Source organism: Eurosta solidaginis, chromosome 1, assembly GCF_040869045.1.
Source record: "Eurosta solidaginis isolate ZX-2024a chromosome 1, ASM4086904v1, whole genome shotgun sequence".
NCBI lineage: Eukaryota > Metazoa > Arthropoda > Insecta > Diptera > Tephritidae > Eurosta > Eurosta solidaginis.
Genome location: NC_090319.1, coordinates 369,860,928 through 369,887,724, shown reverse-complemented (window position 1 = coordinate 369,887,724; position 26,797 = coordinate 369,860,928). Strand labels below are relative to the sequence as shown.

Genomic DNA, 26,797 nt, shown 5'->3' with positions numbered 1-26,797 from the left:
TTCCTTACTGGTCTCTAAAGTGGTTTTCTGAGGGTGGCACGCTAACTTTACATAAAGTTGGCGTGCTACTCGATATTTTCTAAAATATAGTCGCGGAAATTTTTTTTGTTTCACGAATAAATTACGGCAAAGTCGTGGCAATTTAGCCATTAGGTTATTTTTTTTCCACGTCAAAGTTGTCTTGCCAACTTCAGAGAGGTTTATTCCCGTACTATTTTGAGATCGTTTTGGAATAAACTTTGAGAGTTTACCAGAGTCATTTTAAAATAATTAAGGCAATATGTTAATGACTATTTCGGAATCATTTTTGTACTATTTTTTAAATCATTAAGCAGGGCTCGAATGTTGTTATTATCGTGTAGTTATCAACATGTTATTGGTTTGGTATCGACGAATTTTCGGCTTATTATATATAAAAAGTTTTCCCGAAGAGTTGTCGGTATACTTTCCATGGATTATCGACGTGTTGCCGCTATATTAGCGAAAAGTTATCGAAAAGTTCCTTTAAACATTTAGTCGTAATTTTCAAAGAGCAATCGATAATGAAATAGCTGACGAGCGATCGACACATCTCGTTATGTATTTTCTTAAACGGATTGACGGTTCTTTCTTGTGGTGCATTTACTAACGACGACAGCTGTCTCTGAAATATTGTTTTAAATAACCGTTAAGACTACTCTACTGATTGTATGAGCCAAATACCGTCATTTCATATTAATATCGATTAGTTTGTGATAAGGTGTGCAATGAGTATGTTCCCAGCTGATGCACTTACTGCCTCAGAGGGAATACCTCCTTCTACTAGAGAAGGAGGCAACACTTGCTAAATATTCACTACGCGTTTCGGCGCTTTCGCAATTTCTTTAGGGAGCCCAACAATTTTATTTTTAAACACAAGTATTAGCAAAAAAGGTACGGCCATAACTGTATTTACAACTACTGTATTTCAAATAGAATAGCTAGAAATATGTCGTTGGAATTTTCATTTAACTCTATTAACCAGTTTTTGAGTTATGTGGGCACAATTATACCATCATAGGCTCTAACGGTGCTCTACCGATTAGTTAAATATAGGTACATCAATTCTCTCCTAAGCGTTTCTTTAATTTTTAAGAAATTACTTTTTAGTTTTGAATTTTTAAGAAATTACTTTTTGGTTTTAATTTTAAAGTGTGTACAACTGTTTAACTGTTTCTTTATACGTATAAATTATTTCAAATTTATTAGCCCTTCTTTTTATTGATACATTTATTCTTAATTTTTTTTATTTTCATTTTTATTTGAATTTATATTTTGTCACTTGTCACCTAATGCAATCAGTACAATTATTTACGTCATATAATAAAATATTATAAGGAAATATTTCAGCAGCGTTTTTGTGTGGCATTCATGTATAGAAGCACGTTCGCCTTCAGCCAATATAACCCCAGCAGCAAATATATGAGGTTTTTTTTTGATACACACAAGGGGTGAAGTGAGTTTATGTCGCATACAACCACAACTGTACAGTTAATTGCAAAATTTTAAAGATTAATTGGTTTCATTGCAGCCACAAAGTCTCCTCGAACGTCCCGTTTTAGATTGAGTTTGTAAAAAGTTGTGTATGTATTTGTGGAAAATTTTAAAATGATTTTATATAAATGTGTTTGGCTATTTTTAAAAATTCTGAACGCCTGTTTTATTTCTACACATTAGCTACAACAAACTTTTAGCTGTTTCGGTTTTATTTCAATCTCCTCAATCTCAATGTTCTCGTTATATTTTCCTATCGAATTTGTACTTATGCATACAACGTACAAAACGTAAGTATATGGTCGCCTTAATGGCTGCAATGCGCACACATTTCAATATTATTTTTATTTTTTTTATTTTTTGCTGATATTCTTTGTTCATCAGACATCAATAAAATCATATGTGTGCCCATGTGTTTGTATACATTCGTATGTATGCATGTGTCTAGAAGTCTAGGAAAATATAGCTAAATAAACGAAAGGTTACGATACTGCATTTCTGAGAATTTGAGTATTTTGAAATGATTGCACCGGCACCACATTGCTCTATGTTTTGATGTGATTATGTTTATGCATACCTACTAGGCCGGGCCGATTTGTGGGGAGGCAAAGAAATCGCCCATTGCTCTGTGAAAATCATATTCTAGGGATCAAAATAAGAAACTTTGCCGAAGGAACCATACCTCTAAAACGAATTCTGATGTCCCCCCATTTGGGTCGTAGGGGCAAATTTTGAAAAATCCCACTTTGAAATGCCTTTGATTTTTCTTTTTGGAGTTTATTTTTCTCTTTAGAAATTTATTTAGTCAGAACTGAAATGAAAAAATGAATTTAACTTAGTAATAGAAAAGAAATTAAAAAAAAATATTAGAAATTAGCGTTTTTACAACCCCCTTTTGAAACCAAGGCATCACTGTGATGCATTTGCATGTCGTAAACATAGTTGTGTGGATTTTTTATTCAACCGTTTTAAAAAATGAAGGTATCACTGCGACACAATTGCAGATCGTAAAATTGCTTGTGTTGTTTTTTTTTAAGCCACCACAAGACACAGCAGGTAGAATTGAAATTACCCCTACCCAAAAGTTCGACCCAAAGGGGGGGACATCAGAATTCGTTTTAGGGGTATGGTTCCTTCGGCATAGTTTCTTATTTTGATCCCTAGAATACGATTTTCATAGACCAATGAGAGATTTTTAAATCGACCCGCCCTAATACCTACATATGTATGTACTATATATGGTCAGCGATAAAGTGCACCTGCTGCTCTGGTTTTTTTCTTCATCATCCCAGTCTTCATATGTCTCTGTCTCTGCCTCTTTCAATTCCTATTCATTCTCCCTTTGACTGATTTTTCTTCCTCTTTCAGAACTGTATTCCAATTTATCATGCTCTACCTGTTCCTACTCATCTACTTCTTCCTATTACTCTAATTACATGTTTTTCTATTTTCCTCTCTCTCCCCACCCCCTATCACGCTCCCTCTGCTTATCGATATTTTTCTCCGTTTCCCCATAACTCGTTCTTGTTCGAAGTCGTCTTTTGCTGTTAAGGTGCGTGGCATCGGCCACTTTGCCAGCATTCTATATGACCTATGTTTGGCTTTTTAACCACATAAATTTACCCTAAAAGTATCATTAAAAGCGCTTGAAGTGTTCCAATAATTATACTGGGAATTCGTGTACATTATAGGTGGATGTGCTAAATCTTTGACCACAACTGTACGTTCAATAATTTCGCAATTTTATGCGCAATTAATTTTTGTTTCCATAAAAAATACTTTTACTTTTTTCTTCTTAGTTCGATAAAGATTTATAAACCACACGGTAAAGATATCATTGCTAAAAATGATTCAGCCTAATGACTTTTACTGCGGTGAACTTTTCCCGAGGAGGCGAGACCAGTGTGTTGCCATTTTTAGTGCATTAAGCTATGTATTTTCACTTATAACTCTATAAACAAAGGCTTTTTTTGTTCTTTTACCGACTTTTTAGAATTGTCTTGGCTAATGATCAGTTAACTGGATATGGGACTGTCATTCAGGTGACTTCATTACCGTTGTTGTTAGATTGTTATTATATTAGAAGCAGTTTGGTAAACTCCACAAACTGTAATTAATTTCAAATAAACCTGCTATGAAAATTTTCGAAACCTCACCGAAAGTTCTATTTTCTGCAGTGGGTCTTAGTAAATTTTTTAGAAAATATATTTGTAAATCGTCTTAAACCCCTCCTTCCATTTAGCAGCCTTTGGCCATTTTTAATTTGCCAATGACCCCTAAAGTGAAGACCATTATATGCCCAAAACGTCAAGCTTTTGAAGAAAATTCTTAGATATGTACGCCATTCTTCAAAACAAATTCTGAAAGAACGATTCTGATTCAAATCAGCTGACTCAGTAAATGTAACTCATAATATTCGTAACCTCCGTCACAGACACTAAAATTATATGCCTTGTTTGAATATTTTTTATACTCAGTTGAGCAGAGCTCACAGAGTATATTAAGTTTGATTGGATAACGGTTGGTTGTACATATATAAAGGAATCGAGATAGATATAGACTTCCATATATCAAAATAATCAGGATCGAAAAAAAATTTGATTGAGCCATGTCCGTCCGTCCGTCCGTCCGTCCGTTAACACGATAACTTGAGTAAATATTGAGGTATCTTGATGAAATTTGGTATGCAGGTTCCTGAGTACACATCTCAGATCGCTATTTAAAATGAACGATATCGGACTATAACCACGCCCACTTTTTCGATATCGAAAATTTCGAAAAACCGAAAAAGTGCGATAATTCATTACAAAAGACAGCTAAAGCGACGAAACTTGGTAGATGAGTTGAACTTATGACGCAGAATAGAAAATTAGTAAAATTTTGGACAATGGGCGTGGCACCGCCCACTTTTAAAAGAAGGTAATTTAAAAGTTTTGCAAGCTGTAATTTGGCAGTCGTTGAAGATATCTTGATGAAATTTGGCAGGAACGTTACTTCTATTACCATATGTACGCCTAATAAAAATTAGCAAAATCGGAGAAGGACCACGCCCACTTTAAAAAAAAAAATTTTTTTAAAGTAAAATTTTAACAAAAAATTTAATATCTTTACAGTACATAAGTAAATTATGTCAACATTCAACTCTAGTAATGATATGGTGCAACAAAATACAAAAATAAAAGAAAATTTCAAAATGGGCGTGGCTCCGCCCTTTTTCATTTAATTTGTCTAGGATACTTTTAGCGCCATGAGTCGAACAAAAATTAACCAATCCTTTTGAAATTTGGTAGGGGCATAGATTTTATGACATTAACTGTTTTCTGTGAAAATGGGCGAAATCGGTTGATGCCACGCCCATTTTTTTATACACAGGCGTCCGTCTGTCCTTCCGCATGGCCGTTAACACGATAACTTGGGCAAAAATCGACATATCTTTAATGAACTTAGTTCACGTGCTTACTTGAACTCACTTTATCTTGGTATGAAAAATGAACGAAATCCGACTATGACCACGCCCACTTTTTCGATATCGAAAATTACGAAAAATGAAAAAATCCCATAATTCTATACCAAATACGAAAAAAAGCATGAAACATGGTAAGGTAATTGGATTGTTTTATTGACGCGAAATATAACTTTAGAAAAAACTTTATAAAATGGTTGTGACACCTACCATATTAAGTAGAAAGAAAATGAAAAGTTCAACAGGGCGAAATAAAAAACCCTTAAAATCTTGGCAGGTATTACATATATAAATAAATTAGCTGTATCCAACAGATGATGTTCTGGGTCACCCTGGTCCACATTTTGGTCTATATCTGGAAAACGCCTTTACACCACTCCCTTTTAAAACTCTCATTAATACCTTTAATTTGATACCCATATCGTACAAACTCATTCTAGAGTCACCCCTGGTCCACCTTTATGGCGATATCTCGAAAAGGCGTCCACCTATAGAACTAAGCCCCACGCCCTTTTAAAATACTTATTAACACCTTTCATTTGATACCCATATCGTAAAAACATATTCTAAAGTCACCCCTGGTCCACCTTTATGGCGATATCTCGAAAAGGCGAACACCTATAGAACAAAGGCCCACTCCCTTTTAAAATACTCATTAACGCCTTTCGTTTGATGCCCATATTGTACAAACAAATTCTAGGGTCACCCCTGGTCACCTTATGGCGATATCTCGAAACGGCGTGCACCTATGGAACTAAGGATTACTCCCTTTTAAAATGCTAATTAACACCTTTTTTTTGATACCCATATTGTACAAACAAATTCTAGGGTCACCCCTGGTCCACCTTTGTGGCGATATCTCGAAATGGCGTCCACCTATGGAACTAAGGATTACTCCCTTTTAAAATACTCATTAACACCTTTCATTTGAAACCCATATCGTACAAACGCATTCTAGAGTCAACCCTGATTAACCTTTATGGCTATATCCCTAAATGGCATCCACCTATAGAACTATGGCCCACTCCCTCATAAAATACTCTTTAACGTCTTTCACTTGATACACAGTCCAGGGTTTCCTTCGGTTCATTTTCCTACATGGTTATTTTCCCTTATGTTGTCACCATAGCTCTCAACTGAGTATGTAATGTTCGGTTACACCCGAACTTAACCTTCCTTACTTGTTTCAGATATATTACTACACTATTGAACTCTAACGTACAATTATTGCTTTTAAGTATATTATACCTTTTGGGAAAATACAAAAAGATAATTGAGATGTCCCATCTCTCACTCTAATATGAGCCCTGTCAAATCCAACTTGGAAACTGCGTTGGCTGACATTTGTTTTTCGCTTACACTTATTACTATATTATTTTCTTGGAATGGATATGTTTTTTATGTACTTCTACGTCTGTTTTTTATTCGGTACTGCCTTTTCACAAGCTTCACTCACACCATGTAAGGCTTCTTCCAGTAACATTGTAATCGAACCTTAAATTAATTCCTATTGATTTTATATTGTTGATTCTTATAAAGCGTTCTCATTCTTAAAAAAATATCAAAAGAGCAATAAAAAATAAGATTGCGCTCAGACTTAGCAACAATAACGGTGTTCCACTTGCTTGTCAACAGCAAAAACTTCGGAATGAAATTTAGGCACACATCACACTAAGCAAGAAAATTAACTACCTCAAAAACCTTCTGTAGGTTACTTGAGCAATTCAAAGGGTTTCATATTTATTGTAAAGTTTTAAGTTCTTAGGTTTTCAATATAATATTTGATTGAACCATTGCACAAGACCTGATTGCTAACTGATTGCTAAATTGCTAACACCACACTATGCAAGTCCTATATTTGAAGTTGTTTTACTTAATAGTTCGGCAACACTTTTGGAAAGTACATGTCCACTTGCTTAAACTTGCAAAATGTGAGCGCAACTTAAATATTCAAATGTGTGTGTACTATGTTTTTATTTTAGACTGGAGCATTTCCCATACGAAGTAAAAATGTAGCAAAGGGCCATCTCTAAATTTTGAAACTAACTTTGTCAGGGTCTCGGAAAAAAAATTTACTTTTTTTTAATTCTTGAAATGGTTGTTTAACTGTAACACAGATATGCCATTTTATGGGGCTTGAGAAGCTTTAAAACTCCTTCAATGTACTTTCTGCAATCGTTTTTTCTCAGGTCCATAAGCTGAGAAGCATGCTTTTGGAATCAGACACAATTGTTTGCCAGGTAAAGATTTTGGAGTTTGATATCGGAGCTCAAAAACACCTCCGAAGAATATAAATAGTTCCTTAAGTGGAGACTAACGATGTTTCAATGTTTAATGGATGTAATTATTCAAGATGATGCAGTTGCAATGATAAAAACAATAACATTTTTTTCCAACACAAGCTCTAAATTTAGAGACTCGTTAGATTTTTGTCAACATATTATTAACTGTAGAGTTCCGAAACATTCTCAGGTGCTGGAAGTACACAGTACATCGCAGCGACAGGTTTGTAGAAACCACAGTGAGTGAAAGGCTGTGACTATGCTGCCTACCAATAATAGCAATCGCAAACCGAATCACAGTTCTTGTGACAGGAAAAAAAGCTGCGACTAGATCGATTTAGATGTCACAGTGAACATGGACGTCAACATTCAGAAGTGGATAACTAATATTATTTTATTAATTGTATGCATTCATTTACTACTGTTATCACAGTTAATTGATCTGCTTGAACGTGAGCTCTGATTTGATGATCACTGATTACGATAAACAGTAGGCGTGATCTGGAACTAATTATTAATAATTTTGCAGGATTTTCCGTCATCCCTTGTAAATTTTGGTTTAAAAAAGTTATTACTCTTACGCTATCGGACAAATCAACGAGAAAGTATGCGATTAAGATAATACTGCTCCTCTATCAGTCACTCATACAAATTTCTGCGACTGACGAGTCACAGTGACGTATCACGTTGTATTCGAAAATCGTGGAATCTACCAGCTTTGATTCCTAACAAATTTGCCTTTTAAGTAAAAATCTGTGTGAATAAGTCGAATTTGAATCTTTTTCAGTTTTTAATAAACATCATAAACGTATATACCTTAGAGTAAAAATGTAACCCAGTCAGCACGAAATTGTATTTTGTACAATAAATTACGCGAAATTTAATTCAGACCAACTTCTAGCAGATATTTTTCTATCAAAATATTAAAAACTTTTATTCAAGCTCTAGGCCACATAAATATATGAATAAAAATTCAAAAACCGATACTAATTTGATATATTATTTAGATTTTTCTTGTGGATATTCCGACTTTAGCTAAAGTCATCTTCACGAACATTTATTTGTTACTTATCGACTTGTCTGTGGACTTATTGTCAAACCCGATGATGACGAAAAAACTCACCCCAAACATTTAACCCATAAACTTTATCCACCCTAATATACATATATAATTTAGCATATGCTTTTTGCTTTCATACAAACGTCTTGAATTTCAGTTAATTAGAAGTAATCAGTCAAATTGTCAGCAAGCTTCTTACAAATTAATATGCCACTTCAGCATTTTTCAGCATTTTTTTTTTTTGTTGTTCTCTTGTCTTTGCATACAATTTGGCGAAATAAGCTCTTACAAAATAAAGCAATCAATTGAAAAATTGAAACTAAGCGTAAATCGCATTAAATGCCAATTTTTATTTCTTTTCAGTGCAGCAAATTAAGTTTAATAGGCTAGTGTCAGAGGGTAATACGCATACAGATGCACATGTGTACTTGTATATGTACAATTGAAGAATATTCAATTCAATTTTTTTTTAAATAAGCAATAGTCTAAATGCCAATTTTTTGAAAAACATGAAACTGAAATTGCTAAAATTTTTTAAAATAAAAAAACAAACAGTATAAATGCAAATTGTGTGTAGCGGCAAAATCAACGTTTGTTTTTTTTTACTTATTTAATTACCTCCCAAATATTTAAATAAGGAAAAAGAGAAGAAACAAGTTTTAAAAAATTTGCACGAGCTGTATTTTATACAGATATGAAATAACGACCGCCACAGTGCTGTGATGGTAGCGTGCTCCGCCTACCACACCGTATGCCCTGGGTTCACACCCCGAGCAAAGCAACATCAAAATTTTAGACATAAAGTTTCCAATTAGAAGAACATTTTTCTAAGCGGGGTCGCTCTCAGCAGTGTTTGGCAAGCGCGCAGGGTGTATTTCTGCCATGAAAAGCTTTCAGTGAAAACTCATCTGCCTTGCAGATGCCGTTCGGAGTCGACATAAAACATGTAGGTCCCGTCCGGCCAATTTATACGGAAAATCAAGAGGATCACGACACAAATTGGAAGAGAAGCTCGGCCTTAGATCTCTGCGGAGGTTATCGCGCCTTACATTTATTTTTTTTTTTTTTATGAAACTGACTGTACAAGGTTTTGCATAGTGATTTGTAACTTGTTAAACTACGCTTAAACTTATTCTGCTGTTTTTGAGTCTACTTTAACTGAAGTTTAAGATGAGCTTAAGCGGTCCATCTGGTAGGGTTAAAATCTACTTAACCTATCAGTTATTTGCGTTCGTTCAAAATATCGTCTAATATACCCAGCAAGCATTTGGGCTTGAGTAGAGTTGTTTAGAAACAGTAGCTCAACTCGAGGATCGTAGCGCACTCAGCAAAAGAGGGAATTTTTTACAAAGCAAAAAATGCTATTACTGAAGTTGAAAAAATTTAATTAAAAACTTGTGGTTTCTGACTGGACTCAAATGTAAAATTCCATACTACAGTATTTTCACGAAAATAAGGTAAATTATAATGAATTTATTTTTGATTAATTACGCTTCATTATTGCTATCAACCAGGTGTGTCTGACATTAAACAGGTTTTGATGGTATCACCTTGGAAATTTTTTTTCAACTCCACCTCAACTCGATATCCAATATAGGATATCAACTGGAAAAATGTGTTGAAAATTAATTTGAGAACTGTACATTTCTCAAAATCTCTCGAAAGTTGGATAATAATTGGAAAGTATTAATGATGTTAGAGATCAACTCGAAAACTCTTAGTTTTACAAAATTTTTCAAGGTTGGATAGTGACTGGAGAATTAAGTTGGATATCAACTCGAGAACTATCTAGTTTAAAAATAATTAAATAATGATGTCGTATATCACCTCCGGAAATAGATATATATTTAGCTGGAGAATTTTTTTCCATTTTTTTTGGGTAAACAAAATTCAGCTGTTGCCATATCTAAAAATTATCTAGATAATAAAAAAAAACCAATGTTGCCGTACAAAAAAGCCAATCCCAAGGCGGCCTTAAACTGTGACTGAAAAACTGCTCAGTAATTTAACTCGAGTCTGAATTTGACTATAGTTTAAGCAAACTTAGTTTAAGCTTAGCTTAACCAAATACTGAAAAACCGGGCTTTAACAACATTATTTATCAGCGCACGAACATTAGTGTTGTACACAGCGCATGCAAATTAGCGCATACGTAAGTCAGTGCTGTTTTTACGTATGTTAGTAAAATTGACGCACCAGTTGGCAACGTGGATTCTTATTGTTATGATCATTAACGCAAATATGGAAGTATTATTCAACCGCTGGCGTTAATCGCATTGACGTTAAGAAAACCGTTGTTTTTTTCCGTTTGTTTTTTTGGTATTTGATATTGTTGTTAAGTGTGTTAGCAGCAGTCGTTGCCATTTTGTTGCCGTTGCTCATATTTTATGCTAATTTGTGGCAATAAAATTTTAGCCACATATCTATTTATATATTTCTGAAGCGAGTGTATTCATAAATGTACGTGAATAGATAACAATAAAGATAAGCTAGTAGACATATTCTTTGCTTAGCACATGCTTAGCTGACAGATTTTGGCGCCGGCTTGCTTAAAATTGAGACAATATAAAATTATTGATATCTACATATGTATAACATGAATTGAAAAGCCTGTATATATGAATTTAAGAAACAATCCATTATATTTATGAAAGAACCAAATGTTCTTTAGAAAACGACAAATGAACTTTAGATATTGTCCTTATACTTGATAAAATTCAAATGTATCTTAGAACGCATCAAATGTACTTTAAAAATGAATGAAATGTACTTTCGAAAACATCAAATGTACATCAGAAAGTGTCAAATATACATTTGATAAGTAAAATGTACTTTCGCAAGAATCAAATGTACTTTAGAAACAACAAATGCATTTCGGGAAGTGCCAGTTGTACTTTCGACAATATCATATTTGTTTTATTATAATTAACATTATTCATTAAAATAAAATAAAAAGTAATAAATGTAGCTCTAAAGTACATTTTATATTATCGAAAGTATACTTGATACACTCTGAAGTACTTTTGATTCTTTCTAAGAAACATATATTATTTAATACAGAAGATTTTTTGATTGAACATTTTGTGGAAAAGTGCAAAACCATATTTTCTCAAACCGAAATGACGCTTTCTAACATTAAATTGATATTCTTGTTTTGTAGTTGTCGCTACATAGACACTTCCCGCAGGTTTTGGGGAATGTTATTGATGTTGATGGTCCTTTGTCGGTTATGGATCCCTTACGTTCCAGTAAAAGCACCATTTTGGTATAAGCGCGACCATCTCGGGAACGATTCAAAATATGTGTATGTAAATTGTCAACCAATTGTTCCCAAGTTCTTTTTTCCGAGATTAAATACAAAAACAATGCAATACAAACTAGTATAGGTACCGAATGCACTAGAACCTAACCAGTTGAGAATTACATATTTTTTTTACAGAGATTGTTTAAGTCCAGCTGCATGTGTTTTGCAAGTAAATAAAATTGTTTAAATGTTTGCAAATTTTTTTTGCGGAATATTTTGAAGTTTATAAAAAAGAAAAAATTTTTTGTTTATTTTTGTATATACATAAATTAGGCACAGTTTTTTGCAGGGTAAAATTGGAATTTTGGGTAAGCGCGTGTGTGTCCATAAATTTCAAGATTATTTTTCGAACATTTAATTTATTCTTCTATTTGGTTCCTCATTTTAAATAAAACATCTTTACTCATAAATATTTATATATTATTAATATTGGGTAATAGTCTAGTTGAGGGGTCGACTGCTAATACGCTACCAAAAATATCGAGAGAGGTGTCAAACGACGCGTCTCGACATCAGTATTAATAATCCGAAGGCGGAAAATAAAAATATTACCTCGTTCAAAAGATATTAACGAAAAACCGAAAAAATCCCGCGGGTACCTCCGAAACCGGGGGTGGGATCCATAGTATTTTTGCGCAGAACACCTTTCTGAGTTGGCGGCATTCGGCCGCGCTTATAAAAAATAACCTTGGGCTACGCCATGCCATGTCCGGGTGTGTGGTATAACGGTGGCTACCGCCACGGTGATGCACAACTTTTTAGTGGGTACAACACAACAACAACCACATGAAAATCGCCAACTTCAACTGCAAATGTCTCCGCACATAGATAAAATTTTTCTTTTCCGCCATCCGATTATTGTTCCCGAGATTAATACGCGTCTTTTGACAACTCTCTCGATATTTTTGGTAGCGTATTAGCAGTCGACCCCTCAACTAGACTATCACCTAATGTTGATATTATTCTAAAAAATGCATATAATTTATTTATTTTGCTTTACGTATATATATTAGACCAGGTCGATTTTTTAACCGATATCGCGCCATCGATTTGTCGATATAATTTGGGCTAAGGAAAAAAAAGTTCCACTACGCATACCAAGAAAAATACTTTTCGCCCCTGCGAAATTTCATTTTTTTGACTTGTTTTCTACTTTGATTTTTAGGGTTTTTTTCATGACCTAAGTAATAAACAAATTTTCATTTGATTGTAAAATTTTCATGTATACCTGTCCGACCCAAAAATGTCTGCTATTTTTTTTTCCAAAAAACTGTTATCGCCAACGTGTTTAGTGGACATTTTTAGGTCGGACAGGGTATACAGGGCATATAAAATTTTTTTTAGTAGGTTATGAAAAAAAAACCTTAAAAATCAAAGTAGAAAAAAGTCAAAAAAATTAAATTTCGCAGGCTCGAAATGTATTTTTTTGAGTATGGGTAGTGGAACTTTTTTTCATAAGCCCAAATCCTATCGAAAAATCGATGTGGCGATATCGTTTAACTTTCGTCCATACAAATGGACCCACCCTAATATATATGCCTATATTTAAGCTAAGCGAGTCTTGATATACAGGAGCGTAAAAGAAAATAGCAGTGGCAAAATCAATATAACTGAAACTATGAAAAACAATCTCAAATACGTTTTCGAAAAATCGAGAGAATTTTACCAAAATTTCAAATTATTTGTTAAGACTTTTCTGAACTTTTTTGAGTATGCAATTTTGTAGCCAAATCAATTCTACTTTAGCAAATCAAATGTTATAAGTCTCCCAAAATTCGCATTGATTTTTGACATTTTTTTTGCGAAGGGTGTTTCTTCAAATTTTGTTCCTTACAAAAAAATAAGCTATGCGCCCTTCGTATCAGTGCACGAACTTTCAAAACGAGATGGTTGGTAGACGAAAAATTAAAATAGTGGTAGAAGTTGGTAGATTTTTATTATTTTTTTTTTTCAAGAAAACAATAGCCACACTTTATATTTGTACAAAAAAATCATATTTTATTGTAAAACAAATAAAGCACATTTCACGAAAATTACACTTAAAAAAAACATGTAAACAAAACAAAAAAAAAATCATTAAATTTGTATATACATAGCTAATGCCTATATCTTACTTGCTTTTTTTCTATTTTGAGCTTGAAATACTGAGGAAAATTTACCGATACGCCTCATTACAACAACAATTTTCCAATGTACCAGAATTTTTCTGCCACAAAATAACCGACTTTGGCATGTTATCGTTTACTTAAAACTTTTTTATTTTCGTTCAAAATTATTCATAAAAAACTGATGAAAATATTGCAAGAAAATATTTGCGAGCTCATTTACTACATTTCTTTCATAAACAAATTTATTTCTTGTTTGAATTTGTGCACAAATTTTTCAAAATAAAAACCGAATTTCAACAAGAAAAAAATTGTCAGAAAAAAACAAAAGAAAAATCAAGTTCCATATTGATGTTATTAAATACAAAGAACAAAATCCACCTTCTGCAAAGTAAATTTTTTTATAAAATCTTATTAATTTAATTGGAGGCTGAAATAAAGTCCGTTCGATACAATGCTCTTTTATTAATATTTGATTGGAAATGCTTGAAATTTTTAATCCATTACGCTTGGCGGTTTTTATGTCGTTCATTATAGAGACCCACCTTTCTGCGGCTGCACTACTGTGAGGTAATATTGCTAAGGAGAATATTTATTCACTAAAATTTTCTTTTAGAAAACTTTTCAGTTCCAAATTTTATCCATCCTTTGAGAATATCGTCGGAAAATATCTTTTCTATTATTTGCTTATCATATAGCATAAATGATCGCCATTCCTTGTTAAGAATTTCCATGGAAGTCTTGTGAAAAGAAAAAGCTTTAAGTAAGGGAACAATCATTGTCATTTGACTAGAATTCATATTTTTTTCATCAACATTTTCCAAAAGGTGTAACTTTTCGTCTTCGAAATTGTATCTTTTCTTAATTTCCTTACAAAGGCAAATGTTGGTAGATTTTTGGGCGTTGGTGCTAGAAGTGGTAGGAAATGAAAGTGGGCTATAAAGTTGGTAGATCTACCAATAAAGTGGTAAAGTCCGTGCACTGCTTCGTATGGAGGAAATTGTATAACATGCTTCGGAAAAAAAAATTCGAAAATCAATGCGAATTTGAAGAGACTTCTTACTCGTATGTTATGAGACTTAAATTGATAGAGCAACCAAACAGCATACTAAAAAAAATTACAGAACTGCCAATAAAAAGTTTAATATTTTTGTAAAATTGTCTCGAAGTTTCAAATTTTTTCGAAACCCTTTTCGAAAGTGGTTTGCATAGTTTCAGTTTCATACAAGTATTTTCTTAAGCTATCGCAAATAAAGCAAAAAATTTAAGTTGACGATATTTAAAACAAATGCTTCTGCTCTTTTCTTATATTAGACTATTTGTCTGCATTTTTTGTTGTTATAATTTTCAAGTTTTGTAGCTACAAACAAAAATCTACAAATCTTAGAATAAATATGTTTTTAAGAAATTCTAATACACAAAAAAAAAAAATAAGTGTATATACTCAATGAATATGTCTTTGTATATTTTTGAATCGCGTAAACTGTTAACCTTGACACACCAATTGATATAAATTTAACAACACACCACCAAAGCCCCACAAACCTTCTAAGTACATACATATGACCTTCGAAAAGAATTGACGAAAATAAAAACACAAAAAAGTGGAACAAACTAACTATAAAATTTCATAAAAGTAAATATAAAAATTCACAGAAATGCAAATTATACCCAGTAGGCATTTAGAACTGAGTATCAAGTCTTGAAGTTTATTTCTCAATTTGAAGACTCACAAACTACTTAAATCTCAATTATTGTTTTAACAGTAGTTAATTTTAAAATCAATTCTTAAAACAAAAGTTTTTTTTTAGTTCTGTAATGATGATGTTTCTCAAGTTGAGAAAATGTTAGTTCTCAACTAGTTCTCAAATGTGATACTCAAATTAAAATCAACTGCAAGATTGCAATAGTGCAAATAAAATAAAACATTTTTGTTTTAATTCATAACTTCATAATGAGTACCATTATTATTATTTTTTTTTTTAATTAATAATTAATATCTAACTTGACAACATCAAATTTCTCAAATATTGAAAACTTATTGAAGAATGATGTTTAATAATATTCTCAAAGGCTGCAGAATAATTGAAGAAAGTTAGATATCGACTTCAGAGTTATACATTTCTGAAAGGTTGAAAAATAATTTTAAAAAATATCTGGATAATAACTTGAGAACTTCAGGTATCTTAAAGGTTGCAGAATAATTCAGGAATATATTTGGGTACCAACTTGGGAACTTTAAGTTCTTCAATGGTTGGAGAGTGATAAGAGAATGGAAAATCGACCAACTTGAAAATGCCCAAGTGTTGGACAATAATTGTAGAATGATATCAATGACATCAACTTGAAGACTACTTTTAAAGATAAGGGAAGAATTGGAAAATGATATTTGGTAACAGCTTGATCAATATTTCAAGATGCTGGGAAGATAATTGTGGAGAGATGAGGGAAGGCATTTTGAAGTACTAGAAATGGGAGTGTTTGATAAAAGTTTTGATCTGCTATACAAATTTCCAATGACAATGAAATTTATATCTATAAGTAAGGCGAACTCTGTATCAGGTGTTGTTATCCCAACAACGTCTTGGTACAACAATTCGTCCGTTAATCGAAATCAATGCAAATTTTTCTTTGGCTTAACATTCTTCTGCACGGCGAATGAAGTTGCTTGTAATAGATACGCCTTGTTTCTAAGACTAATTTTCAATCACTAAACTATTTTTTTTTTGTCGCTCAATAACAAAAAATATTCAAAAGCACAAGATTTACCGTAATTTTGTTTTTCCTTATAAGATAAAACTTTCTTTGTTGTTTTGAAGATTAAGAACTTTTTAGAAGAGTCTGTTTTTTTGAATTGACAGTTGAACGCCAAAAAATCAGAAAATCTGAACATGTAAAAAACGCTCAAAGATTTGGAGTGCTTAAACTAGAAAACCAACAAAGTTGTACATTCTTTTACTAAAGTTGTAAAATATTTAGAACTAAATAATTAAAAAATGATGTGATGAAGAAAAGCTATATGGATTCCGGGATTTGACAACAACAAAGTGGCTAGAGCTTAAGAAACATCCTGGAGGAAATTTCAGGTCTACCACGGGTTGTCTGCTTATGTCTCTCCAGAATACGACATACACAGTGAGACTAGAATACTTCACATAAGAAATGAAATATAATTGAGAAATCTGGGGCAACCAGAGATATGATTGAACAGGCCCGCCTCCAAGGAACTTAAGAAAGTTTCTCGGTAAGCACTATGAAGTAATTCGGCACTTATGAAGTCATCCATATGAAGAAAAGGAACATGAAAAGGCTCTCAAAGACATTCACACAAAAAGAGTTGGATTACTATGCCGTCAATTGCGCTGTGTACCCCGTTCTCAAAGAAATATACTCCGAACTCGTAGTTGAGAAAAGCAGCCTTCCCAAAGAGACGCGTATCACTCTAGCTCAACTTCGATCTGGATACTCTAATTGGTTAAACTTTTAGCTAATCAAAATCAACCCCGATATACCAAATGTATGTCCTGCTTGTAACATGTTCCCACATAACACCAACCATATTTTCAATTGTAAAGTGGAACCAACGCCTTAAACACCCTTATCTCTTTGGTTCAATCCAATTGAAACAGGAAGTTTCTTAGGACTGACGTTACAGGATATTGATGACAATTTGTTAGTGCCCGCACCTATTGGATGTGGCGAAGCACTGCTACAACAACAACATTACTCAAATCTGGCAATAACAAAATAAAGTTCAACATTTCTTAGTATAAACGATTCGAAACGACTTTCAAAATTTCATATTATAATATAGATACATATTACACAATAAAAATATGTTTTGTTAAATTTTTGGTATGCCATCATTGATAACTTCGTTTTCTATTCGGCAGCCTCTTCTTTGCCTATGAAAATGTTTACGCCCACCATTTCGACATACCAAATTAGTTACGAATCCATTATGAAGTTAATTGATATGAAATTTCAGGCTTTATGGTGAAATGTGTTAGATAAAAGTTTTTTATAAAAAAAAAACATTAAAAGCACGCGCCTTATAATCAATATGCAACGATACAAAGTATTAACAAACAACAAAATTATAACAAAAAAATTATAAAGATAAGTGAAACAAAATGTGAGTTATCTTAAAAAGCTTTTACGAATGGTTGGGCGCTTTTGATTTGTTTTATGTCTTATACAGTGTGAGTAATAGCTGTAAATTCTTCTACGATATATTTTACTGTATGTATGTATGTATATTTATATGGATATACAAGATGTAAATATTTTCTTATGCATCTTTGAAGGCGCATTTTGGTTCATTAACACATAACATGTCACATGTAACAAAAGAACAAATTAATAAAATTAAAAAAAAAAAGTTGGAAAACAGACGCGACCAAAGAAAGTTATAAAAAAAGGACAACTTTCTGTTAAAAAATACATAACAACGCATAGAGTAACGTGAAAGACAAATTGAATGCTAGAAAAGCTGTTGGAAATTACATAAACTCAAATGAAGCAAGAAACTGTTAATTTTATTAGTATGCTAGAGAGGAAGCATTTCCGTTCTACGAAAAAGTTTACGTATGTACATACATCATATATGTACATTTTTTGGTTTCTGGGTAAGTTCCTAATGCCTTTATTAGATATGTATCAGCTCATGCAAACATTGATAAGCTTCAATCTATTTACTTTTTTTAGATATATTTGCTAATCGTAATGAATTCAAACAAATACTATGCCTATTCATAAACTTTTTAATTATTAATTCTTAGTCTGTAAAGTTTGTAAACCATTGACTTAAATAAATAAATAAATATAATGATAAAGTTTTAAGAACGACATTCCAATTTAAAATATTTTGTTTATTAGGGGACGTTTTAAATTTCTGTCAAATTACTTTTTGAGACTAGTTGTCATTTTCAATTAGTTTAAATTTGTTGGAAAGTTGATAAGAATTTTTCCAAATTTATCAATTCCTTATTTTAATTTTCAGTTCTTGGCATGCCGGCTAAAGCAAATATAATTATTATGATAAATAAAATCCACGAAGTCACCTATTTGTTAAACTCAACATGGGTTTGTACCTGGGCGTTCAGTTGCCTCGAATTTAGCGGTGTTTATAGACTGCGGCAATGTTACCTTCTCGACTGGACTGCAGTTTGATTGTGCGCACACCAGCTTTTTGAAGTAGTTAAAGTCTTAAGCTCTGATAGACAGTGATTCGACACCATTGATGGTGTGTTCTCTGAAGCTTTTATTGCTTCATCTGGTTTCGCTCAAGGCTGCGTTTTAGGCCTCGTACTATTTGTTCTTTTTATTCATGAGATTAGTAAGCTGCTACTCATTCGCAAATTATTAACTATATGTAGATTACCTTAAAATATTTGTCATAGTTAAAGATACGTATGATGAAGCTAAACTTCAACACGATTTAGCCTATCTTTAAACATAATAAATGCTTCAAAATGACATTTGCTAGAATTTTGAAAATCGAACCACTTTCTTTCAACAATCATGTTGACTTAATTTTGCAAAAACTTACTTGTGAAACCAATTTTTTATAAAAAGAACTGAACGTCAACAGAAGGTGTTTCTTAAATTTGTCGCACACAGCATGAAAGTTGACAACACCATGCTAATTTAGGTTTATTTTGCCAACGACTTTTATAGTCTGTAAGAAACTGCGTTTCAAGGACAGTTTAAATAAATAAATAAATGATTATTGAGCAAGTTTTTGGAATGACGGGTTTTGGCGCAACACAACATCCTTCCCGAGTGAGTGATAGGCAGGCGTAGTTTATTGGGCTTTTGAAAGCACATTTACCATTCGCCCTTTTATGTTATTATTCAGAAAGTTCTTTAATATTTGTGTTCAATTATTAATGTTGCTGTCGGAATAGACATGATTTTGACCAGCCACTACAAATATGAAACACCAATTATGTGTATGCTGCATAGAAGACTGGAAAAAACGGGTTCCCAAGCCACCCATCCTAAACATTGTCTTTAACTAGAAAGAGCGAATCAGACGTATCAGAATGGATGCAATGCTTTTTAAAACTCTTGTACCTTTCTGTGGTTACGTTCGCACATTTCAATTTGATGTACAGGTGCTTAAGAGAAGTGCCGGCATTTTGATATTTTTTAAGAGTAGGTACTAAACTAGTCTTGTATGATGTAAGGATTTCTTGCTTGTGCATATTTTCATATTGAAGTTGTTATCTAAAATTGTTTTTGTTCTCGTGGCATGCTTAGAATATTTAATATATTTTGTGATAATTTATCAAAATTTCCCAGTACTCACTTTCTCACAAGCTCTAGCGTGGTAGTAGTTCTTACATCTTGCTGTTTTAGACTATACCAAATACCCAAATTCTTATCACGTTCTACGATACAGAAACCGTTGTTCCATTTCTTACTAAGTCTTGAGTTTTAAGGCGTTCTCATGTTTGTTTTCAGGAATTGGTCAAATATTACTGATTACAATATAACAATAACTAAATCACTGAAATAAAACTTCATTATCGTCTGATAGCGGTATGCATTATCAAATAAAAACTACCTTTAACTGAGCTAATGTTAAGTATTTGCTTAAGACGTGTTTCACATTGCCCTAACTATTTCAATTTTTATTATTTAAACTCTAATCAAAATGGTGCCATTGCGTCTATTCCGTATGCTGCTAGGTGCTCATTATCAGCATATACAAATTCGCGCCATCACCCAGTCTAGCATAAGCGTATGGACCAAGTGCTTATCAGTATTAGGGCAGTTCTCTCAATTAAATTCTAAAACCAAAATCCTTTTTGTAAAAAAAAATGTGTGCTTATAGGGAAGATACATTTTAAGCATCATATGAGAAAATGTCCCTTAAAGCCATACATTTACTACTAATTAATTTTCTCTTACAAAGGAGTTTTTCAATAGTAATAAATAAATTGTTATTGCGATCCTAAGTAGTGCACCAGATATTTCTAAGAAAATGAATACGCATGAAACTATTTTATGCAGTATAATTTTTTTTATTCTAGTATTTTTATTTTTATAATTAAGTACCATTTACTGTTGTTATCTTATCCTCTTTATTTGAAATGTATGTATGTACGTACCTTCCTTTCCATAATAATTAATATGTCATATCAAAAAGTTTTAAAATACGCTATTTTTTTTTTGGACAATGATAAGATTAGGTGCGTAAATTAAAGACGTGAAAATAATTGTTTCGCGCTTTAATTTTGAAACGACACACCTGCTTAACCATAGAAAGGCGTTTGGGCCAAACTTGAGCTGCTCAATTAAGAAATCGCCTGTAAACGGCCCTTCAGCGATCCATCTCTGCACTGCAGATATTTTTAACGGGCTCTCAACTAGTTCAGTCCTAGTTGGTTCGGAAACATTCTCAGATTTAAGCACTAGTTCGTACCAGTGTGGCTACCGCTATCTCCCACACTGCAGGGAGCTTGTTTTTGTTATACTTGGCACACAGAGTATATTAACTTTGATTGGATAACGGTTGGTTGTACAGGTGTAAAGGAATCGAGATAGATATAGACTTCCATATATCAAAATCATCAGTATCGAAAAAAAATTGATTGAGCCATGTCCGTCCGTCCGTCCGTCTACCGTTAACACGATAACTTGAGTAATTATTGAGATATCTTCACCAAATTTGGTACACGAACTTATCTGGACCCAGAATAGATTGGTATTGAAGACGAGCGAAACAATTTTAAAATTGGCGTGGCACCGCCTACTTGTAATAAAATCAATTTCACAAAAATTATTAATCATAAATCAAAAATCGTTAAACCTATCGTAACAAAATTCGGCAGAGAGATTGCCTTTACTATAAGGAATGCTTTGAAGAAAAATTAACACAATCGTCCCTAACGCCCACTTTTATGTAAAAGATTTTTAAAAGGGTCGTGGATGAATAAGATAATATTTCTAGTAAAAATGGACGGGATCGGTTAAAAACCACGGCAACTTAGATATAAATCAAGTTTGAATCAATGATATTGCACTTATCGAGTTTTGTTGTAAGAGGAAATGGGGAGACAATTTTTTTAACGGGCGGTTCGCCGTGTTATGTAGAAAAGTAATTTATCTGAAATGAAATGTACAACTGAAGCTCACGCTGAGTATATAATGTTCGGTTACACCCGAACTTAGACACCTTTACTTATTTATAAAACTTTTTCGGTAAAGAAGCTTTTAGGTTAATATTTTTAAAAACTTTCTTGTTATACTTCGGTGTGTTGGATTTGAATTAAGCGATTTTAGTTTTATACAGGAGATACGGAATATTAGATTCTGGATCATATCTTTACGACTTTTCTGGTCATGCATATAATCAAATATTAAAGGCTAATTTCATCAAGTCCAATCAATTAATTTTTTTAATTAATGATAAACGAAAATGTTTTATTTTTATTTATTTAGCACGAAATAAATAATTTGTTGATTATGCGAGATTAATAAATATACCATGATTTTACCAGCTCAAATTTGACGTGCCGATTTTTAAACGTCCGTATTTTAAAACACAGGCATTGTAAAGGTTAAGGAAGATACTTATAGTCGTACTTGTTTTAGCTTCAAATCGTAGAATGACCTTGCTAGCTATGTTATAAATATTTGAAATTTTGTATATATGTATATAAACATATACTACCGGCGATTTTGTTTTATAATTAACAATATTATCTTTTAGTATAATTCAATGTCTTAAAAAGCCACTGAAACGATATCTTTTTAGAGATTTCAGCTATAGGCACAAATTTTTTTTTAAATGACAGCTATCTACTAAATGAAATACTACTAAATAAATTATACGTAATAATATTTCAATGAAAAGTAACATAAAATATGTAAGAAATGTTCATTCCATAAATACAAGACGAAGAAATTATTTTACTCTACCTGCTTATAGAACAGAAGCAGACAAATGTAATTTGCATTATAAAGGATTAAAATTCTACAATGAATTACCAAATGATGTTAAACCTAGTAACATAAGGAAATTTAAACACAAATTGTACAATTACTGTAGAACACTGCCATTCTAGTGCAAGATGGGCAAACTTTCGAATCATCAATAGCATTGCATACATCCCGATTACTCTACGCTGGCACTAGGAAGCTTTCCCACGTATGAAAAAGTAGCCGAAGCTCATACTGTAACGCATCACTCATCCGAGTAAGTGCATCGCCGTTCAGATGTTGCCTTCGCACTTTAAATACGTTAACAGCGTCAGATACAACTGGCAAAATACTTGCATTGGTGTCATTCGTCTGGTACCCATCTCTCACTCCATTTGTGCAGTCAATAGATGCAGATAAATTAATTTAATTAGATTATATATTAATTAATATATATAGGTATAAGCTAGGCTTAGTATAAGCTGTAAGAAATAAATAAATAAATAAATTATGAAAACACGATGCTGGTAATTTCTAGAAAAGTTCACACATAAATTCAGTCTATGTGAGGTCCTCACAGTCCAGCCAGTTCACCAGTTCTATAAACAAATTCTGGTAACACAATGGACATGTTCAGTCTATGTAAGGTCTTTATGTTATTGAGACCGGGCAGTTCAACCAAGCCGGCAGTACTAAAATTTAAAAGTCACTACCGCTAAGTAGACTTGAACTTCACGAACCATCCAAAATAAAAAGCACTAATTAGCGCCTAATACGCAACAAAATACCAGCTAGGTTCCGTTTCAATCAGTGCATATAAGTCAGTTTTTACAAGAATGCTTCGCTTACCTTACGTGAACTAGACGCAGCACCCTAAAATAAGCACTTAGAAAAGAAGACAAATTTTTTCTCTTCGAAACTAATTAGCGACTAATACCCAACAAAATATAGCCTTATAATTTTTTGATCTGCCGAAAGTGCTTCGCTAACCTCACGTTCATTAGTTTAGCACAACCCTAGCCTTTCGGTATGGCAGATTGTCAATTGTGGTCATTGATCGATGCTCGCTTTGGTGGTTTATGAAATTTCCGTTCAATATTTCAAATATTCACATAACGACAAGATAATCAAATTAACATTGCTTTAAATTTCTTTTGAATTGCTTTAAACTTGTTTGCATTAAGTTTTTTTTTTATTTCTTGTTTTTTTCTTTATATGTTTAGCATAAAATTTCTGACTTTAAGCTGATATTCCGTTGCTAGTTTCTTTTTTTGGGTAAGATATTAACGAACAAATACGGCAAAATAAAAATTAACTATGCGTGTGGATACAGTGAATGTTTATAAAATCGGTAGAGACACATTTACATATTTAACAAAAAATGTTATACAAATATATTTCTTTAGCTAATATGTAAACGTATAATAGTCAGACAATCAAGCCAACGAAGTTACCTAGATTTTGATATATTTTATGTGGCTCGTGTGTAGAGTGCCTAAGTAAAAATAGCAATCAATTCTTAATTCTGAATTATGTACAGCTTAAAACTTTTGTCTAGTTAATTCTAAGCTTTATTTTGGAATTATCTGCCAAAATAAATTCAATCAAATAAATAAATGTAAATGATATGCGAGAGTATATTAACTTCCAACCTGGAAAGTGTTTGTGTGCCAACATTTTATTATGAATTCTACTTGAGCTATAATGGAGTAAGTTTTGATTCAATGAGTTGCGAAAATACTTTGATGAAATATCTGAGAATCACATTTTTTTCATATTTTTTTTGTTTTGTTTTAATAAAAAAAAATTTAAACCTAATTTCGGATCTGACAAACGTGCATGTGTAATCTCCCTAAAGAAGACCAAAAAGAACTTCTAATGAAACGGAAAAAAGAGTTTCTTAGCACATTAAGGTGAGAAATACATGTGATACTTGTGATAGTCCGATAGTCCGATAACAATTAAAAACAATTATTATTTTTTAATTAATTTTATGATATTCTTGTACTTAGTTTTGCTATTTTGCTTAAAAAAGTTTTTTTATTGATTTTTTCGTTTCTTAGTGTTTTTTTATTATTTGTTTTATTTATGTTATTCCTTTAAAATTTTTCATTTGATTGAAATTTTTTTTATTTTCATTTATATTAGTTTGTAATAGATTTCATATTGTTTTTTTTTTCTTATAATTTTGTTTTATTTTACTTTTTTGTGATTCTTTTTAAGGTTCGTTTTAATCATAAATATTTTTTTTTGAATATTTTTCATTAAGGTTTTTTGATGTTTTTCTCTCTTTGTGCTTTATCTGCGTTTTTGATTTTGTTTTTTCGTATAATATTTTCATTTAATGATTTTTTTTTTCATCGTTTTTTAATTTCTTTTTTGGTCGATTTAATTTTGTTATATTTTTCTAATAATTATATTTGGTTTTAACGTCATCGTTTTCCTAATAAATTTTTTCTGATTTTCTTTAAAGTCTATTTTATAAATTTTTTTTCTGTATACTTGTAATACATTTTTGTTTATCTATTGCTTTTTTGTATTATAATTTTTTTTTAATTTTTTGGGTTATTGATTTCTAGTTTATTAATTTTACATTTTTTATAATTTTTTTTAATTTTTATCTAATTTTTTTTCTGTTTTTTAGTTTTTTTATTTAAATAAATTTTTTTAACTTTTTTTCAATTTTGATTTATCTATTATGGATTTCACTTTATCTAATCTATCTTTCTATGAATTATATTTAATTCTTCTTAGCCTTTTCCTACTTAACTAAATAGTTTTTCCAAATATTTTTTTAGTTTACTTTATTTATTTTTTTAAATAAATTCGACAATATTTTTCTTCCGTTTTTGTTTTTGATTTTGGGTTTTTTCATTTTACTTAATTTTATATTATTTTTTTTAAATTTATTTATAATTTTTTAATCTATTTCATTTTAAGAAGTGTTTTACTTTTAAATATATTTTATTTTACTTGAATCTATATTTTTCCTTCTAACTTAAGTTTTTTCCTGATTATCTTAATTTTCTTATATCGTCTATTTACAATTAAATATTTATCCATTTCAGATTCTTATTACTTTTTTTTTATTTTATTTTTATTTTGTTTCTTAATTTAATTTAGTTTTTTTCGTATTTTCTTTTAATAAATTATCTCATTTTATTTCCGATTTTTTCCCCACTTAACTAAGTTATTTTTTTGGTTCGTTTAAAATTGTTTATTCAGTAATTGTTTTTTTTTATTGTTGTTTAAAGTTTGTATCATTTTTGTTTTTTCTTTATTTTTATTTTTTATGTTTTTTGAATATTTTATTTACTTAAAATTTTTTTAATTTACTGTGTTTATTTTTTTATTTATTAGATTTACTCTTTAGCTTGTTTTGATTTTTCTCATTTCGCATTTATCTAAATCTTGAAACCACATTGATCGCACGCCACTTAACAATTGAAAAAGAAAAAATAAAATATTTTGTGATATTTAATATTTACAGCTTTTGCTGCCAAATAATTTCATTAAAAAAAATGCACAAAACAAAAATAAATTTTTAATAATTTTCATAAGAATGTCTGGTATGCATGCAAATGTGCCATATTTTTATATTTTATGACTATACATACACATACATAATTAAATTTATATATCATATACCTCAAACATAACAGCCTAGTGGAGCTACTGACCCGCTTTGCTTTACGTTTCGCCCACTACTTTTTTAATTTTTAAATATTTTTGCAAAACCACTTGAAAAGAAATAACATAAATTCTCGCATTTATAAAAATAAGAGATTTTGTATTTTGATCATTTTTTTTTTCTAATTTCATTTAAGTACCCAGCGCGATGAAGCAAAAACACGCAGATAAGTGTTTGCAAATAACTGAACAACCGACGTCAGAGTTTAAAATAAAAATAATTTATATTGCAAACAAAAACAACAACAACAAATATAATGGTTGAAGGAACAACACTAACGACGCGCATTAAAACTTTGTCACATTCCACATATGCTACAACAACAAAAATAAAATGTACTTTGGGTATATTATGAAAAATTAAATCAATGAAATTGTCCACCTGCGCGCGAGTGTGGGACTGCCTTGCAAGAAAGCTCAAATACCTAAATGTTACATACAAATGTACAC

General features: G+C 31.6%; 1 protein-coding gene across 12 annotated transcripts in view; it reads right to left on the bottom strand.

The window, feature by feature from the left end:
- kibra (WW and C2 domain containing protein kibra) overlaps nt 1-26,797 on the bottom strand; it is a 122,768-nt gene that overhangs the window by 18,145 nt on the left and 77,826 nt on the right. Inside the window, exon 1 of one of the 12 annotated variants that reach the window (XM_067762982.1) lies at nt 23,507-24,825. The exons of the other annotated variants lie outside the window; for them this stretch is intronic. The gene's annotated coding sequence lies outside the window, so the exon portion shown is untranslated. Of the gene's footprint in view, nt 1-23,506; nt 24,826-26,797 lie in introns of those variants that run through there. 12 annotated transcript variants of the gene reach the window in all.